At 40.8% G+C, this 9,305-nt stretch overlaps 1 pseudogene; it reads left to right on the top strand.

Moving 5' to 3' along the window:
• Nucleotides 1-971: 971 nt before the first annotated feature.
• On the top strand, nucleotides 972-1,918 carry LOC140642609 (RNA transcription, translation and transport factor protein pseudogene; annotated as a pseudogene).
• The last annotated feature ends 7,387 nt before the right edge of the window (nucleotides 1,919-9,305 follow it).

Here is a 9,305-nt window from a genome sequence, read left to right on the forward strand (position 1 = left end):
TTATCAACAACTTTAAAAATCTGTAAATACCTAATCTAAACCTAATTTCTGCAGACCATCAAGCACCACAGGTGGCTTCTTGTTGCCTTATTTTCTGGAGCCTTTAAATTTAGCTGCAATTTTGGATTTTCTAAGCTCAGCAGAACTTTGCAATATCATGCATGTAAACCATATGAGGAGAATGAGTCATATCTAAATCTGAGTCTTCATGCTTTTTTAGCTTGCATGGAGAATCTGGTTCTTTGCATTTGTAGGACTGTGGCCCTCAGAAGTCACCAGTCTACATACGCAACATGTTCTTTTGTTTCTTTGTTCTTTGCAGCCATCAGAAGAATCCATCTTGTTTAAGGATTTCACCTGTTTAATCCAGGCCCACCCAATGTAATCTCCCTTTTGATTAACTCAAAGCCAACTGATTAAAGATCTTAGTTAAATTTGCATAATCCCATTTGTCACATGATATAATTAAAGGAATGGTATCTCCTCATATTCACTCTTCTCACCTAGGCTCAGTGGGGGGCAGATTATACACAGGTGTGAGTTTTTCAGATCCATCTTAGAATTTTGCCTACCATGGCATCCATTAGAGCAAAGCAAAACTTCTCTAGTGGAAGACATGCTTGTCTTGTGCCTTGAGGAAAACCCCTAAATTATTTTTTGAGGACAATATCTGATAAAAAGTAGAAGATAACCAGGCACCCAAGGAAAGAAGATAAAACATGCAAGAAGCAGGAGAAACAACACACAGTAGAAGCAGACTTGGGGAAACTCCAGACACTGGAACTGTCAGTTACAGATTATACAACTATGTTTGCCATATTTAAAGAAATGTAAGTTGGAAATATCTGTAGGAAATAGGAATCTATAAAAAGTGACAGGTGGCTTTTTCGCCATGTCCTGCACCGTCCACACCTCCTCGCCTCTTCTCTCCTGGCCGAAGCCTGGGGGGACCAGAGCAAGATGCGGGGACCATGTTCTGACCCAAGCTGATGGCCCTCGACTACTACAACCGAACTGGCTTCAACCGCAAAGATGAAACAGAATTTAGAAACCTTATTGTTTGGCTTGAAGACCAGAAAATCAGACACTACAAGATTGAATACAGAGGTAATTTAAGAAACATCCACAGCAGTGACTGACCCAAGTTCTTTGAAAAGTATCTCAGAGATATTAACTGTCCTTTCAAGATTCAGATCAACAAGAAGCAATTGACTGGCTTCTTGGTTTAGCTGTTAGACTTGAATATGGAGATAATGCTGAAAAATACAAGGACTTGGTACCTGATAATACAAAGAATGCTGACAATGCAGCTAAAAATGCCCAGCGGTTGATCAATTTGAATGTAAATAATCCTGATTTTAAGGCTGGTATAATGGCTTTGGCTAACCTTCTTCAGATTCAGCGTCAGGATGATTACCTGGTAATGCTTAACGCAATTCGCATTTTGGTACAGGAGCACCTGACACAAGATGCAGTTGCCAAAGCAAACCAAAGAGGGTTAGCCTGTTGCATTAGATAAACACATTTTTGGTTTTGACACAGGAGATGCCGTTCTTGATGAAGCTGCTCAAATTCTGCGAATGCTGCATATAGAAGAGCTCAGAGAGCTACAGACAAAAATTAATGAATCCATAGTAGCTGTTCAGGCAATTATTGCTGACCCAAAGACAGACCACAGACTGGGTAAAGTTGGAAGATGAACGTTTTAGGATTTCAGCTTCTCACCTACTTAGTACAATTGGGAATCATGTATACTCTGGCATGTGTTTGGAAATCAAATGTCACACTTTCAAGGGAAGAATCCTAGAAAATTGACTATGTTCTCAAGATTTACCATCATTGCTTTTTTCTTTAATAAAGTTCAGGAAAGTGAAAAAAAAAGTGACAGATGGTTTGAAAAAGAATCAGAGAGAATATAAAGAAGATGTGGTTTATGTATACAATGGAATATTACTCAGCCATTAGAAATGACAAATACCCACCATTTGCTTCAACGTGGATGGAACTGGAGGGTATGATGCTGAGTGAAGTAAGTCAATCAGAGAAGGACAAACATTGTATGTTCTCATTCATTTGGGGAATATAAATAATAATGAAAGGGAATATAAGGGAAGGGAGAAGAAATGTGTGGGAAATATCAGAAAGGGAGACAGAACATAAAGAGTCCTAACTCTGGGAAACGAACTAGGGGTGGTGGAAGGGGAGGGGGATGAGGGGTAGGGGTGAATGGGTGATGAGCACTGAGGGGGGCACTTGACAGGATGAGCACTGAGTGTTATTCTGTATGTTGGTAAATTGAACACCAATAAAAAAAAATCACAGAACTGGAGATACAAACAAAATAGATTTATTTAAAAGCTGACGGGACACAGCCAGAAGAATTATGAGCTAGATGGGATATTAGCAGAAATTATCCATAATTCAGTACAGAGAGACCAAAAAAAAAAGATGAAAAAACCCAAAAGAGAGACTAATAGGTATGAAATTTTTACTGAGAAGTTCCAATATGCAATCAAAGTCCCAAGAGAAAAGAGACAGAATGGGGTTGTGATAGTTAATTTTACAGTGAACTTGACTGGGTTCAGAGAGAATGCCTTCCCTCCCCCCCCCCCCACCCCCTGCCCTTGTGCAGGAGCTATGGCAATATTTGAAGGAAAAATGGCTGAGAATCTCCCAGAACTGATGAAAGATATCAAAATACATATTCAGGGGGAATCCCTGGGTGGCTCAGCGGTTTGGCGCCTGCCTTTGGCCCAGGGCGCCATCCTGGAGTCCTGGGATCCAGTCCCGCGCTGGGCTCCCGGCATGGAGCCTGCTTCTCTCTCCTCCTGTGTCTCTGCCTCTCTCTCTCTCTCTCTCTCTCTCTCTCTGTCTTTATTTATTTATCATAAATAAGAATAAATAAATAAATCTTTAAAAAATACACATTCAATAAGTTCAGCAGATCCCAAGCATGATCAATAAAAAGAAATCAACACCCAGAAACACCATGGACTCCAGAAAAAACAAAGTTAAAGAGATCATCTTAAAATCAGCCAGAGGAAAAAAGGTCACCTTCAAAGAAATGGCAGTTAGATTGACCCATACAAACCAAAATGGAAGTAAAGGTCTGTGGATGACACCTTTATTGTGTTGAAAGGCATATACCAGAAAAAAACTAGAATGTTCAAGGATGAGGGAAAAGTAAAAATATTTTTATATGAAAGGATTGAGAATCCACCACCAGTAGACTGAAGGAAACTCTAGAGATGTACCTCAGACAGAAGATGGGAAGTCTGAGCTGGAGCAAGAAATGAAAAGGAAAGAAAGAGGTATATATGTATTCAGGTGTGAGCAAACATTGTATAAAATAGAAAAAAAAATGTCTTAAGGGTTCTGTAAAACAAATAAGCTACATTCAAAACACAAGGTAGGGATGGCATTTAAGCTGGCCCGGAATAATAGTTAAAGAGTTCCAAGCTGTGGTGATCTGAAGATGCTCATACTCTATGAGGCAGAAAGTGCACTCTCAGGGATATACACAGGGAAATGTATATGTCTGTGTTCCCAAACACAATTTAGATAATGTTTTTAGATATTTTGGTTGCAGCGGCTGGAAACACAATGGAAACAATTCCAATGTATATTATCCTTAGAATGTGCATGTGTACACATATATGTGAGTGTGCGGTGATGGTTGTAAATGTTTGTGAAAATACTAACCCCTCCCAAACTGTACACTTAAAAATTAGATTACATTGATGGTTTGCACATCTCTGTGAAAATATAAGAAAAACCATTTAGCTCTACAATTTAAATGGGTGAAGTTCATGGTATGTAAATTATGTATCAATAAAGCTGTGAAAATATGAATTAAAATGATCACTCTTCCTTTCAAAAAACAGCACCCACTTCTTCCCCACCAGCAGTGCACATGAGTTCCCATTTACTGATGGTCATTGTCAATGTTTTTATATTTGTCAATAACCTCAGCAAAAATAAAAATGCTAGCAAGCATTTATCTACTGCTTACTGATTTTCAGATGGTATTCTGTGTTCTGTGTTGTGAGGATGTGTTAAATCCTCACAACAACCCTATGAGTCCTATTATTAGCCCTTATTTTACAGATGAGTATATGAAGGCTCCTAGAGACTAGGAAATTTGTCCAAGGCCACACAGCTAGTAAGTGACAAGGACCATGACATTAATCCAAGTTGTCTAGCTCCAGAGGCCTAGATTCTTCACCATGATACATTATTACTGAATCCTTTAAAAATGTATTTTTAAATTTCCTATACTTTAATCATTTTAGATTTACAGAACTGTTACAAAAACAGCACAGTTTCCATACAACCTCTTCACAAATTCCCCTAATACCTCAACTTACACAACCATGCATGGCTGTCAAAACAAAGAGATTAATATCCATTTATTATTAGTAACTGAAGTGTGAATTTTAGCGACTTTATTACATTTCTCCAGTTTTCTTGCTCATTTCCCTCTTCTCTCTCAAGATCCAGTTAGGGATCCCAGTTGCATTGAGCTGCCTCCTTTTTACTGCACACTTATTTTGGTATGTTCCACTCAATAACATGTAGTATTCCTTGGCCATTTGCATTTCTCTTGCAAATTTTATGTTCATCTTTGCCCATGCTTTGTTGACATTTTGATCTCTTGTAAATTTGTAAAAACCTCATGTATATTCAATTAGATGTTTGATTTTTAAAAAAAGGTCCTACTTAGTGTTCTAGAACTACCATAACAAGCACCACAAACAGTGGCTTCAACAATAAACGTTTATTGTCTCAAAGCTCTGGAAACTGGAAGTCTAAGGTCAAGGTGTCAGCAGGTTGGTTGCTTCTGAGGGCTCTGAAGGATCTGTTTGGGGCCCCTCTCCTTGGCTTGCAGATGACCATCTTGTCCCTGTGTCTCTACACATATGTGTCTGCTCACAAATTGCCCATTTGTACAAGGGCACCATTAATATCAGATTACGGGACTTCTAATTCAGGATGACCTCATCTTAACTATTACCTGTGCAAGGACCCTGTTTCCAAACCAGGTCTCATTCTGAGGTCATAGGTGGCTACGGTTTCAACATATGAGTTTTGGGGCGGGGGACACAATTCAACACGTAACAGTTTATCATTTCTTCATTTTATTTTTATGTCGTTGACTCATTCAACAACTGTTTTTTTCGATACCTCTAAGACACTTCTTTAAGGATCACTGTAAACCAGAGATCCAAGATCTCTGAAATCATGAGTATTATATTCTAGCTGGGAGTCAAACAGTAAGTAAACGAATATATTTTCAGGTTTCAAGTGGTGGTTGGTATATGAAAAAAAAAATAAAGCAGAGCGAGGGTTGGGGAGAGACACCTGGGTGGTTGACCATGGTCAGTGGTTGACCATGTGCCTTTTGCTCAGGGTGTGATCCCGGGGTCCTCGACTGAGTCCCACATCAGGCTCTCTCCTGGGAGCCTGCTTCTCCCTCTTTCTATGCCTCTGCCTCTATCTGTGTGTCTCTCATGAAAAAAATAAAATAAAATCTTAAAAAAAAAACAAAAAGAAAATTGAAAGTTCAAAATGTGAAGAGTTGAAAATTCTTGCCAGTGGTTGCATATGGGCTGTGGGAGAAATAATAGTAATATAATACAAAATTATACATAATATAATCATGTAATAATATAAAATGACAATGTAATATGACATAACAGTATTATCATACATAATAATAATAGCAAACACATGCTTACTGTATGCGATGCGCTGTCATTTATATGATATTATACATATTTAATTGCACACACACCCGTTGGTCCTCACAATAATGCTATGAGGCAAGTCCTAAAAATTTCCATTTTACAGATAAGGAAACTGAGACATAGAGAAATTATGTCCAAAGCCACAGAGCGAGTAAGTGGGAAGCCAGGATTTGAACCTGGCCACATGACTCCATAACTATATGACCATCCTGTTTCAGTGTCAGGGGTGAGTTTTGGGTTTTTAGCTTGAGTACCTGGGTGGATAGTGGATGCCATTTACTGGGCTGGGGCAAATTGTAGAAAGAGCTGATTTGGGGACACCAAGTCATGGTTCTACTTTACTATGTTCATTGTGAAATGTATGTTAGACGTTCAAGTGAAGAAACAGCAGGAGAGGGAGACAGGCAGCTGGGGGTCTGGAAGAGGTCCTGGCTACAGTTGTCAGCATGTCAACATTAGAGCCATGGGGCTAGTGTCATCTCTCAGGAGATCACTGCAATTAGAGAGTACACTTCTTCAGCATTGCTACTTGGGCTGAATATTCAGTGTCTACACTAAAGAGGCAAAATAACTTGGTGAAGAATGCACAGATGCAGCAACCTGATACCACCTAACAGCTCTATCTGAAGATCCCAGTGTCCAGTGAGACTGTTTTCACCTGCTAACACAAGTTGGGAATTGCACCAGCCCCCAATCAATTTAGTGCCACAGAACAATGCATTCTTTCACAGCTATGAAAAGCCTCATTACACTGAAACTCCTGAAAGTTCCCCAAGGATGAGAACTTTGCTACTATGTTCATGATAGCATGAGCCTGAGACAGGTACCCCCCCCCCCCCCCCCCCCCCCCGCCCACTGGTTTTGCAGGGCTGGAGTCTGCAGCAGGAGGAGCCAGATGAGACTGGAGTAATTGACCTGAGTGGCTTCTAGTGGCCACAGGAGACCAGGGTCTCTGAGCTCGTTACAAACTGACATGCAGAGATTGGCCTGGGAATTGTGAAGAAACTTTTTTACTTGTTAAACTCATTAGTGAAGCAGCTGAGGATCTGGCAGGCACTTCTCTCCAAGGGGCAGTGGCTTTGTCTTCATACTGAGAAAACACATCCCAGAGTTACAAGTGAGGAAAAGATTTTTTGGTGCAGCCCTAGTGCAGCCACTGCTGAGCCATGTGTGTTTCTGTTCTATGAGAAATCAATTCTTATTGTTAAATGGGCACATGCGTGAGGACAGAGCTTTGGCCATCAGATGTCCTCTTTGTGTTTACAGGGCCAAGCGCAGTGTTAAGCATGCAGCACAACTCAGTGGGAACCTGCTGAATCGCTGAAATGATCTTACATGTTTCTTTACTGCAGCAGTTCTCAACGAAGTGTGACTTTGCTCCCCAGGAAACCCTTGGCAATGTCTGGAGCCACCTTTGGTTGTCACAGCTGGAAAGGGGGGTGCTGGTGTTAGTGGGTAGAGGTCAGGGATGCTGCTCCACATCCTGCAGTGCACGAGACTGTCCCCACAGCCCCAAATGTCAATTGTGCAGACATTGAGAAACCTTCATTTGCTGGCTTGTAACTCATCTACCTGCACCAGAACATAAGACCCAGGGATTTTTGTCCGGCTTGCTCACTGCTGTATCTCCAGCTGGTAAAACCTTGCCTGACATAGTAGAAGCTCCATCAATTTGCTCTGACTGGAGTGATGACAATAAACTCTGTGAACCTGTTTCAGAGTCTCGTTCTTTGTTCTTCCCTTTTCAAACATTCACTGGGTGCTTTCCTGAACATCCCAGGCTGCACACTGGAGATCTACAGTTGATCCAGACACGGCCCCTGCATCAGAAGTGCTCCTTCTTCTGGGGAAGACCAAATCACCCCTACATGGGCTCTCCATTTGTACAAGGGCATATCTCCTTCTGGAGAAATAGAACTGCAGACAGAAATACTTGGTGATGTGACAAAAATGGTGTTTTCTCCTATGGTGTTCCTCCCTCAAAACACATAAGCCCAGTCTAATCATAAGGAAAACATCAGGGATCCCTGGGTGGCACAGCGGTTTGGCGCCTGCCTTTGGCCTAGGGCCCGATCCTGGAGACCCGGGATCGAATCCCACATCGGGCTCCTGGTACATGGAGCCTGCTTCTCCCTCTGCCTATGTCTCTGCCTCTCTCTCTCTCTGTGTGACTATCATAAATAAATAAAAATTAAAATAAAAGAAAAACATCAGACAAATCCCAGTGAAAGGACAGTCTACAAAATTCCTGAGAAAATTTATTTCACAGTGGAGAAACCCGAAGATACCACGTTACATGGACTCTCCATGTCTCCTTAGGCTCTTCTTGCCTTTGACAGTGTCTCGAAATTTGTCTTTGGTGACTTTGACCATTTTGAGAAGGGCTGTTAGGATCTATTGTAGAATATCCTCTAATGGAATTTGATGTTTTCCTAATCATAGGATAGGGCTATGGGATTTGGAAAGGAGACCACAAAGGTTACATATCATTTCATCAGACCATGTCAATGGCACGTCCTATCTGCATGATTTAGGACACGACATGACTGTTGATCAGGTGATGTCTTGAGTTTCTCCACTGCAAAATCACTCTTCTCAGGGATTTTGTAGAAAGAGGATATTAGGCCAAAACTCATCAAATCTGAATAATATATGGACTTCAGTTAATTTTATGCATCAGCTTGACTGGGCCATAGGGTATCCAGATACCTGGTTAAATGTTATTTCTGAGTCACCTGGGGGGCTCAATCAGTTAAGCAACTGCCTTCAGCTCAAGTCATGATCCTGGAGTCCTGGGATCAAGCCCCGAGTTAGGCTCCCTGCTCAGCGGGGAGCCTGCTTCTCCCTCTCCCTCTGCCCCTTCCCCTACATATGTGTGTTCTCTCTGTCTCTCAAATACTTAAATAAAATCATTAACATTCCAGATTTCAAGCTATATTAAAAGCTGTGATCATCAAGACAGTATGGTACTGGCACAAAAACAGACACATAGATCAATGGAACATAATAGAGAACCCAGAAATGGGCCCTCAACTCTACAGTCAACTAATATTCAACAAAGAGGAAAGAATATCCACTGGAAAAAGGATAGTCTCTTCAATAAATGGTATTGGGAAAATTGGACAGCCACGTGCAGAATAATGAAACTGGACCATTCTCTTACACCGTACACAAAGATAAACTCAAAATGGATGAAAGATCGAAATGTGAGACAAAAATCAAAATCCTAGAGGAGAAAACAGGCAACACCCTTTTTGAACTTGGCCACAGCAACTTCTTGCAAGATACATCTATGAAGGCAAGGGAAACAAAAGCAAAAATGAATTCTTGAGATTTAAGATAAAAGCTTCTGCACAGCAAAGAAACAGTCAACAAAATGAAAAAACAACCTACAGAATGAGAGAAGATATTCCTAAATGACAAATCAGATAAAGGGCTAGTATCCAAGATCCATAAAGAACTTATCAAACTCAACACCCAAGAAACAAAAAAATCCAATCATTAAATGGGCAAAAGACATGAACAGACATTTCTCCAAGGAAGACATACACATGGCCA

This window comes from Canis lupus, chromosome 1 (genome assembly GCF_048164855.1).
Source record: "Canis lupus baileyi chromosome 1, mCanLup2.hap1, whole genome shotgun sequence".
In the NCBI taxonomy this organism is placed as follows: Eukaryota; Metazoa; Chordata; class Mammalia; order Carnivora; family Canidae; genus Canis; species Canis lupus.